The sequence below is a fragment of the Hemiscyllium ocellatum genome (genome assembly GCF_020745735.1).
Source record: "Hemiscyllium ocellatum isolate sHemOce1 chromosome X unlocalized genomic scaffold, sHemOce1.pat.X.cur. SUPER_X_unloc_2, whole genome shotgun sequence".
NCBI classification, from domain to species: Eukaryota; Metazoa; Chordata; class Chondrichthyes; order Orectolobiformes; family Hemiscylliidae; genus Hemiscyllium; species Hemiscyllium ocellatum.
Genome location: NW_026867592.1, coordinates 12501 through 22500, shown reverse-complemented (window position 1 = coordinate 22500; position 10000 = coordinate 12501).

Here is a 10000-nt window from a genome sequence, read left to right as displayed (position 1 = left end):
GGGTTAGGGTTAGGGTTAGGGTTAGGGTTAGGGTTAGGGTTAGGGTTAGGGTTAGGGTTAGGGTTAGGGTTAGGGTTAGGGTTAGGGTTAGGGTTAGGGTTAGGGTTAGGGTTAGGGTTAGGGTTAGGGTTAGGGTTAGGGTTAGGGTTAGGGTTAGGGTTAGGGTTAGGGTTAGGGTTAGGGTTAGGGTTAGGGTTAGGGTTAGGGTTAGGGTTAGGGTTAGGGTTAGGGTTAGGGTTAGGGTTAGGGTTAGGGTTAGGGTTAGGGTTAGGGTTAGGGTTAGGGTTAGGGTTAGGGTTAGGGTTAGGGTTAGGGTTAGGGTTAGGGTTAGGGTTAGGGTTAGGGTTAGGGTTAGGGTTAGGGTTAGGGTTAGGGTTAGGGTTAGGGTTAGGGTTAGGGTTAGGGTTAGGGTTAGGGTTAGGGTTAGGGTTAGGGTTAGGGTTAGGGTTAGGGTTAGGGTTAGGGTTAGGGTTAGGGTTAGGGTTAGGGTTAGGGTTAGGGTTAGGGTTAGGGTTAGGGTTAGGGTTAGGGTTAGGGTTAGGGTTAGGGTTAGGGTTAGGGTTAGGGTTAGGGTTAGGGTTAGGGTTAGGGTTAGGGTTAGGGTTAGGGTTAGGGTTAGGGTTAGGGTTAGGGTTAGGGTTAGGGTTAGGGTTAGGGTTAGGGTTAGGGTTAGGGTTAGGGTTAGGGTTAGGGTTAGGGTTAGGGTTAGGGTTAGGGTTAGGGTTAGGGTTAGGGTTAGGGTTAGGGTTAGGGTTAGGGTTAGGGTTAGGGTTAGGGTTAGGGTTAGGGTTAGGGTTAGGGTTAGGGTTAGGGTTAGGGTTAGGGTTAGGGTTAGGGTTAGGGTTAGGGTTAGGGTTAGGGTTAGGGTTAGGGTTAGGGTTAGGGTTAGGGTTAGGGTTAGGGTTAGGGTTAGGGTTAGGGTTAGGGTTAGGGTTAGGGTTAGGGTTAGGGTTAGGGTTAGGGTTAGGGTTAGGGTTAGGGTTAGGGTTAGGGTTAGGGTTAGGGTTAGGGTTAGGGTTAGGGTTAGGGTTAGGGTTAGGGTTAGGGTTAGGGTTAGGGTTAGGGTTAGGGTTAGGGTTAGGGTTAGGGTTAGGGTTAGGGTTAGGGTTAGGGTTAGGGTTAGGGTTAGGGTTAGGGTTAGGGTTAGGGTTAGGGTTAGGGTTAGGGTTAGGGTTAGGGTTAGGGTTAGGGTTAGGGTTAGGGTTAGGGTTAGGGTTAGGGTTAGGGTTAGGGTTAGGGTTAGGGTTAGGGTTAGGGTTAGGGTTAGGGTTAGGGTTAGGGTTAGGGTTAGGGTTAGGGTTAGGGTTAGGGTTAGGGTTAGGGTTAGGGTTAGGGTTAGGGTTAGGGTTAGGGTTAGGGTTAGGGTTAGGGTTAGGGTTAGGGTTAGGGTTAGGGTTAGGGTTAGGGTTAGGGTTAGGGTTAGGGTTAGGGTTAGGGTTAGGGTTAGGGTTAGGGTTAGGGTTAGGGTTAGGGTTAGGGTTAGGGTTAGGGTTAGGGTTAGGGTTAGGGTTAGGGTTAGGGTTAGGGTTAGGGTTAGGGTTAGGGTTAGGGTTAGGGTTAGGGTTAGGGTTAGGGTTAGGGTTAGGGTTAGGGTTAGGGTTAGGGTTAGGGTTAGGGTTAGGGTTAGGGTTAGGGTTAGGGTTAGGGTTAGGGTTAGGGTTAGGGTTAGGGTTAGGGTTAGGGTTAGGGTTAGGGTTAGGGTTAGGGTTAGGGTTAGGGTTAGGGTTAGGGTTAGGGTTAGGGTTAGGGTTAGGGTTAGGGTTAGGGTTAGGGTTAGGGTTAGGGTTAGGGTTAGGGTTAGGGTTAGGGTTAGGGTTAGGGTTAGGGTTAGGGTTAGGGTTAGGGTTAGGGTTAGGGTTAGGGTTAGGGTTAGGGTTAGGGTTAGGGTTAGGGTTAGGGTTAGGGTTAGGGTTAGGGTTAGGGTTAGGGTTAGGGTTAGGGTTAGGGTTAGGGTTAGGGTTAGGGTTAGGGTTAGGGTTAGGGTTAGGGTTAGGGTTAGGGTTAGGGTTAGGGTTAGGGTTAGGGTTAGGGTTAGGGTTAGGGTTAGGGTTAGGGTTAGGGTTAGGGTTAGGGTTAGGGTTAGGGTTAGGGTTAGGGTTAGGGTTAGGGTTAGGGTTAGGGTTAGGGTTAGGGTTAGGGTTAGGGTTAGGGTTAGGGTTAGGGTTAGGGTTAGGGTTAGGGTTAGGGTTAGGGTTAGGGTTAGGGTTAGGGTTAGGGTTAGGGTTAGGGTTAGGGTTAGGGTTAGGGTTAGGGTTAGGGTTAGGGTTAGGGTTAGGGTTAGGGTTAGGGTTAGGGTTAGGGTTAGGGTTAGGGTTAGGGTTAGGGTTAGGGTTAGGGTTAGGGTTAGGGTTAGGGTTAGGGTTAGGGTTAGGGTTAGGGTTAGGGTTAGGGTTAGGGTTAGGGTTAGGGTTAGGGTTAGGGTTAGGGTTAGGGTTAGGGTTAGGGTTAGGGTTAGGGTTAGGGTTAGGGTTAGGGTTAGGGTTAGGGTTAGGGTTAGGGTTAGGGTTAGGGTTAGGGTTAGGGTTAGGGTTAGGGTTAGGGTTAGGGTTAGGGTTAGGGTTAGGGTTAGGGTTAGGGTTAGGGTTAGGGTTAGGGTTAGGGTTAGGGTTAGGGTTAGGGTTAGGGTTAGGGTTAGGGTTAGGGTTAGGGTTAGGGTTAGGGTTAGGGTTAGGGTTAGGGTTAGGGTTAGGGTTAGGGTTAGGGTTAGGGTTAGGGTTAGGGTTAGGGTTAGGGTTAGGGTTAGGGTTAGGGTTAGGGTTAGGGTTAGGGTTAGGGTTAGGGTTAGGGTTAGGGTTAGGGTTAGGGTTAGGGTTAGGGTTAGGGTTAGGGTTAGGGTTAGGGTTAGGGTTAGGGTTAGGGTTAGGGTTAGGGTTAGGGTTAGGGTTAGGGTTAGGGTTAGGGTTAGGGTTAGGGTTAGGGTTAGGGTTAGGGTTAGGGTTAGGGTTAGGGTTAGGGTTAGGGTTAGGGTTAGGGTTAGGGTTAGGGTTAGGGTTAGGGTTAGGGTTAGGGTTAGGGTTAGGGTTAGGGTTAGGGTTAGGGTTAGGGTTAGGGTTAGGGTTAGGGTTAGGGTTAGGGTTAGGGTTAGGGTTAGGGTTAGGGTTAGGGTTAGGGTTAGGGTTAGGGTTAGGGTTAGGGTTAGGGTTAGGGTTAGGGTTAGGGTTAGGGTTAGGGTTAGGGTTAGGGTTAGGGTTAGGGTTAGGGTTAGGGTTAGGGTTAGGGTTAGGGTTAGGGTTAGGGTTAGGGTTAGGGTTAGGGTTAGGGTTAGGGTTAGGGTTAGGGTTAGGGTTAGGGTTAGGGTTAGGGTTAGGGTTAGGGTTAGGGTTAGGGTTAGGGTTAGGGTTAGGGTTAGGGTTAGGGTTAGGGTTAGGGTTAGGGTTAGGGTTAGGGTTAGGGTTAGGGTTAGGGTTAGGGTTAGGGTTAGGGTTAGGGTTAGGGTTAGGGTTAGGGTTAGGGTTAGGGTTAGGGTTAGGGTTAGGGTTAGGGTTAGGGTTAGGGTTAGGGTTAGGGTTAGGGTTAGGGTTAGGGTTAGGGTTAGGGTTAGGGTTAGGGTTAGGGTTAGGGTTAGGGTTAGGGTTAGGGTTAGGGTTAGGGTTAGGGTTAGGGTTAGGGTTTGGGTAGGGTTAGGGTTAGGGTTAGGGTTAGGGTTAGGGTTAGGGTTAGGGTTAGGGTTAGGGTTAGGGTTAGGGTTAGGGTTTGGGTTAGGGTTAGGGTTAGGGTTAGGGTTAGGGTTAGGGTTAGGGTTAGGGGTTAGGGTTAGGGTTAAGGGTTAGGGTTAGGGTTAGGGTTAGGGTTAGGGTTAGGGTTAGGGTTAGGGTTAGGGTTAGGGTTAGGGTTAGGGTTAGGGTTAGGGTTAGGGTTAGGGTTAGGGTTAGGGTTAGGGTTAGGGTTAGGGTTAGGGTTAGGGTTAGGGTTAGGGTTAGGGTTAGGGTTAGGGTTAGGGTTAGGGTTAGGGTTAGGGTTAGGGTTAGGGTTAGGGTTAGGGTTAGGGTTAGGGTTAGGGTTAGGGTTAGGGTTAGGGTTAGGGTTAGGGTTAGGGTTAGGGTTAGGGTTAGGGTTAGGGTTAGGGTTAGGGTTAGGGTTAGGGTTAGGGTTAGGGTTAGGGTTAGGGTTAGGGTTAGGGTTAGGGTTAGGGTTAGGGTTAGGGTTAGGGTTAGGGTTAGGGTTAGGGTTAGGGTTAGGGTTAGGGTTAGGGTTAGGGTTAGGGTTAGGGTTAGGGTTAGGGTTAGGGTTAGGGTTAGGGTTAGGGTTAGGGTTAGGGTTAGGGTTAGGGTTTAGGGTTAGGGTTAGGGTTAGGGTTAGGGTTAGGGTTAGGGTTAGGGTTAGGGTTAGGGTTAGGGTTAGGGTTAGGGTTAGGGTTAGGGTTAGGGTTAGGGTTAGGGTTAGGGTTAGGGTTAGGGTTAGGGTTAGGGTTAGGGTTAGGGTTAGGGTTAGGGTTAGGGTTAGGGTTAGGGTTAGGGTTAGGGTTAGGGTTAGGGTTAGGGTTAGGGTTAGGGTTAGGGTTAGGGTTAGGGTTAGGGTTAGGGTTAGGGTTAGGGTTAGGGTTAGGCTTAGGGTTAGGGTTAGGGTTAGGGTTAGGGTTAGGGTTAGGGTTAGGGTTAGGGTTAGGGTTAGGGTTAGGGTTAGGGTTAGGGTTAGGGTTAGGGTTAGGGTTAGGGTTAGGGTTAGGGTTAGGGTTAGGGTTAGGGTTAGGGTTAGGGTTAGGGTTAGGGTTAGGGTTAGGGTTAGGGTTAGGGTTAGGGTTAGGGTTAGGGTTAGGGTTAGGGTTAGGGTTAGGGTTAGGGTTAGGGTTAGGGTTAGGGTTAGGGTTAGGGGTTAGGGTTAGGGTTAGGGTTAGGGTTAGGGTTAGGGTTAGGGTTAGGGTTAGGGTTAGGGTTAGGGTTAGGGTTAGGGTTAGGGTTAGGGTTAGGGTTAGGGTTAGGGTTAGGGTTAGGGTTAGGGTTAGGGTTAGGGTTAGGGTTAGGGTTAGGGTTAGGGTTAGGGTTAGGGTTAGGGTTAGGTTAGGGTTAGGGTTAGGGTTAGGGTTAGGGTTAGGGTTAGGGTTAGGGTTAGGGTTAGGGTTAGGGTTAGGGTTAGGGTTAGGGTTAGGGTTAGGGTTAGGGTTAGGGTTAGGGTTAGGGTTAGGGTTAGGGTTAGGGTTAGGGTTAGGGTTAGGGTTAGGGTTAGGGTTAGGGTTAGGGTTAGGGTTAGGGTTAGGGTTAGGGTTAGGGTTAGGGTTAGGGTTAGGGTTAGGGTTAGGGTTAGGGTTAGGGTTAGGGTTAGGGTTAGGTTTTAGGGTTAGGGTTAGGGTTAGGGTTAGGGTTAGGGTTAGGGTTAGGGTTAGGGTTAGGGTTAGGGTTAGGGTTAGGGTTAGGGTTAGGGTTAGGGTTAGGGTTAGGGTTAGGGTTAGGGTTAGGGTTAGGGTTAGGGTTAGGGTTAGGGTTAGGGTTAGGGTTAGGGTTAGGGTTAGGGTTAGGGTTAGGGTTAGGGTTAGGGTTAGGGTTAGGGTTAGGGTTAGGGTTAGGGTTAGGGTTAGGGTTAGGGTTAGGGTTAGGGTTAGGGTTAGGGTTAGGGTTAGGGTTAGGGTTAGGGTTAGGGTTAGGGTTAGGGTTAGGGTTAGGGTTAGGGTTAGGGTTAGGGTTAGGGTTAGGGTTAGGGTTAGGGTTAGGGTTAGGGTTAGGGTTAGGGTTAGGGTTAGGGTTAGGGTTAGGGTTAGGGTTAGGGTTAGGGTTAGGGTTAGGGTTAGGGTTAGGGTTAGGGTTAGGGTTAGGGTTAGGGTTAGGGTTAGGGTTAGGGTTAGGGTTAGGGTTAGGGTTAGGGTTAGGGTTAGGGTTAGGGTTAGGGTTAGGGTTAGGGTTAGGGTTAGGGTTAGGGTTAGGGTTAGGGTTAGGGTTAGGGTTAGGGTTAGGGTTAGGGTTAGGGTTAGGGTTAGGGTTAGGGTTAGGGTTAGGGTTAGGGTTAGGGTTAGGGTTAGGGTTAGGGTTAGGGTTAGGGTTAGGGTTAGGGTTAGGGTTAGGGTTAGGGTTAGGGTTAGGGTTAGGGTTAGGGTTAGGGTTAGGGTTAGGGTTAGGGTTAGGGTTAGGGTTAGGGTTAGGGTTAGGGTTAGGGTTAGGGTTAGGGTTAGGGTTAGGGTTAGGGTTAGGGTTAGGGTTAGGGTTAGGGTTAGGGTTAGGGTTAGGGTTAGGGTTAGGGTTAGGGTTAGGGTTAGGGTTAGGGTTAGGGTTAGGGTTAGGGTTAGGGTTAGGGTTAGGGTTAGGGTTAGGGTTAGGGTTAGGGTTAGGGTTAGGGTTAGGGTTAGGGTTAGGGTTAGGTTAGGGTTAGGGTTAGGGTTAGGGTTAGGGTTAGGGTTAGGGTTAGGGTTAGGGTTAGGGTTAGGGTTAGGGTTAGGGTTAGGGTTAGGGTTAGGGTTAGGGTTAGGGTTAGGGTTAGGGTTAGGGTTAGGGTTAGGGTTAGGGTTAGGGTTAGGGTTAGGGTTAGGGTTAGGGTTAGGGTTAGGGTTAGGGTTAGGGTTAGGGTTAGGGTTAGGGTTAGGGTTAGGGTTAGGGTTAGGGTTAGGGTTAGGGGTTAGGGTTAGGGTTAGGGTTAGGGTTAGGGTTAGGGTTAGGGTTAGGGTTAGGGTTAGGGTTAGGGTTAGGGTTAGGGTTAGGGTTAGGGTTTAGGGTTAGGGTTAGGGTTAGGGTTAGGGTTAGGGTTAGGGTTAGGGTTAGGGTTAGGGTTAGGGTTAGGGTTAGGGTTAGGGTTAGGGTTAGGGTTAGGGTTAGGGTTAGGGTTAGGGTTAGGGTTAGGGTTAGGGTTAGGGTTAGGGTTAGGGTTAGGGTTAGGGTTAGGGTTAGGGTTAGGGTTAGGGTTAGGGTTAGGGTTAGGGTTAGGGTTAGGGTTAGGGTTAGGGTTAGGGTTAGGGTTAGGGTTAGGGTTAGGGTTAGGGTTAGGGTTAGGGTTAGGGTTAGGGTTAGGGTTAGGGTTAGGGTTAGGGTTAGGGTTAGGGTTAGGGTTAGGGTTAGGGTTAGGGTTAGGGTTAGGGTTAGGGTTAGGGTTAGGGTTAGGGTTAGGGTTAGGGTTAGGGTTAGGGTTAGGGTTAGGGTTAGGGTTAGGGTTAGGGTTAGGGTTAGGGTTAGGGTTAGGGTTAGGGTTAGGGTTAGGGTTAGGGTTAGGGTTAGGGTTAGGGTTAGGGTTAGGGTTAGGGTTAGGGTTAGGGTTAGGGTTAGGGTTAGGGTTAGGGTTAGGGTTAGGGTTAGGGTTAGGGTTAGGGTTAGGGTTAGGGTTAGGGTTAGGGTTAGGGTTAGGGTTAGGGTTAGGGTTAGGGTTAGGGTTAGGGTTAGGGTTAGGGTTAGGGTTAGGGTTAGGGTTAGGGTTAGGGTTAGGGTTAGGGTTAGGGTTAGGGTTAGGGTTAGGGTTAGGGTTAGGGTTAGGGTTAGGGTTAGGGTTAGGGTTAGGGTTAGGGTTAGGGTTAGGGTTAGGGTTAGGGTTAGGGTTAGGGTTAGGGTTAGGGTTAGGGTTAGGGTTAGGGTTAGGGTTAGGGTTAGGGTTAGGGTTAGGGTTAGGGTTAGGGTTAGGGTTAGGGTTAGGGTTAGGGTTAGGGTTAGGGTTAGGGTTAGGGTTAGGGTTAGGGTTAGGGTTAGGGTTAGGGTTAGGGTTAGGGTTAGGGTTAGGGTTAGGGTTAGGGTTAGGGTTAGGGTTAGGGTTAGGGTTAGGGTTAGGGTTAGGGTTAGGGTTAGGGTTAGGGTTAGGGTTAGGGTTAGGGTTAGGGTTAGGGTTAGGGTTAGGGTTAGGGTTAGGGTTAGGGTTAGGGTTAGGGTTAGGGTTAGGGTTAGGGTTAGGGTTAGGGTTAGGGTTAGGGTTAGGGTTAGGGTTAGGGTTAGGGTTAGGGTTAGGGTTAGGGTTAGGGTTAGGGTTAGGGTTAGGGTTAGGGTTAGGGTTAGGGTTAGGGTTAGGGTTAGGGTTTAGGGTTAGGGTTAGGGTTAGGGTTAGGGTTAGGGTTAGGGTTAGGGTTAGGGTTAGGGTTAGGGTTAGGGTTAGGGTTAGGGTTAGGGTTAGGGTTAGGGTTAGGGTTAGGGTTAGGGTTAGGGTTAGGGTTAGGGTTTAGGGTTAGGGTTAGGGTTAGGGTTAGGGTTAGGGTTAGGGTTAGGGTTAGGGTTAGGGTTAGGGTTAGGGTTAGGGTTAGGGTTAGGGTTAGGGTTAGGGTTAGGGTTAGGGTTAGGGTTAGGGTTAGGGTTAGGGTTAGGGTTAGGGTTAGGGTTAGGGTTAGGGTTAGGGTTAGGGTTAGGGTTAGGGTTGTTAGGGTTAGGGTTAGGGTTAGGGTTAGGGTTAGGGTTAGGGTTAGGGTTAGGGTTAGGGTTAGGGTTAGGGTTAGGGTTAGGGTTAGGGTTAGGGTTAGGGTTAGGGTTAGGGTTAGGGTTAGGGTTAGGGTTAGGGTTGTTAGGGTTAGGGTTTAGGGTTAGGGTTAGGGTTAGGGTTAGGGTTAGGGTTAGGGTTAGGGTTAGGGTTAGGGTTAGGGTTAGGGTTAGGGTTAGGGTTAGGGTTAGGGTTAGGGTTAGGGTTAGGGTTAGGGTTAGGGTTAGGGTTAGGGTTAGGGTTAGGGTTAGGGTTAGGGTTAGGGTTAGGGTTAGGGTTAGGGTTAGGGTTAGGGTTAGGGTTAGGGTTAGGGTTAGGGTTAGGGTTAGGGTTAGGGTTAGGGTTAGGGTTAGGGTTAGGGTTAGGGTTAGGGTTAGGGTTAGGGTTAGGGTTAGGGTTAGGGTTAGGGTTAGGGTTAGGGTTAGGGTTAGGGTTAGGGTTAGGGTTAGGGTTAGGGTTAGGGTTAGGGTTAGGGTTAGGGTTAGGGTTAGGGTTAGGGTTAGGGTTAGGGTTAGGGTTAGGGTTAGGGTTAGGGTTAGGGTTAGGGTTAGGGTTAGGGTTAGGGTTAGGGTTAGGGTTAGGGTTAGGGTTAGGGTTAGGGTTAGGGTTAGGGTTAGGGTTAGGGTTAGGGTTAGGGTTAGGGTTAGGGTTAGGGTTAGGGTTAGGGTTAGGGTTAGGGTTAGGGTTAGGGTTAGGGTTAGGGTTAGGGTTAGGGTTAGGGTTAGGGTTAGGGTTAGGGTTAGGGTTAGGGTTAGGGTTAGGGTTAGGGTTAGGTTAGGGTTAGGGTTAGGGTTAGGGTTAGGGTTAGGGTTAGGGTTAGGGTTAGGGTTAGGGTTAGGGTTAGGGTTAGGGTTAGGGTTAGGGTTAGGGTTAGGGTTAGGGTTAGGGTTAGGGTTAGGGTTAGGGTTAGGGTTAGGGTTTGGGTTAGGGTTAGGGTTTAGGGTTAGGGTTAGGGTTAGGGTTAGGGTTAGGGTTAGGGTTAGGGTTAGGGTTAGGGTTAGGGTTAGGGTTAGGGTTAGGGGTTAGGGTTAGGGTTAGGGTTAGGGTTAGGGTTAGGGTTAGGGTTAGGGTTAGGGTTAGGGTTAGGGTTAGGGTTAGGGTTAGGGTTGGTTAGGGTTAGGGTTAGGGTTAGGGTTAGGGTTAGGGTTAGGGTTAGGGTTAGGGTTAGGGTTAGGGTTAGGGTTAGGGTTAGGGTTAGGGTTAGGGTTAGGGTTAGGGTTAGGGTTAGGGTTAGGGTTAGGGTTAGGGTTAGGGTTAGGGTTAGGGTTAGGGTTAGGGTTAGGGTTAGGGTTAGGGTTAGGGTTAGGGTTAGGGTTAGGGTTAGGGTTAGGGTTAGGGTTAGGGTTAGGGTTAGGGTTAGGGTTAGGGTTAGGGTTAGGGTTAGGGTTAGGGTTAGGGTTAGGGTTAGGGTTAGGGTTAGGGTTAGGGTTAGGGTTAGGGTTAGGGTTAGGGTTAGGGTTAGGGTTAGGGTTAGGGTTAGGGTTAGGGTTAGGGTTAGGGTTAGGGTTAGGGTTAGGGTTTAGGGTTAGGGTTAGGGTTAGGGTTAGGGTTAGGGTTAGGGTTAGGGTTAGGGTTAGGGTTAGGGTTAGGGTTAGGGTTAGGGTTAGGGTTAGGGTTAGGGTTAGGGTTAGGGTTAGGGTTAGGGTTAGGGTTAGGGTTAGGGTTAGGGTTAGGGTTAGGGTTAGGGTTAGGG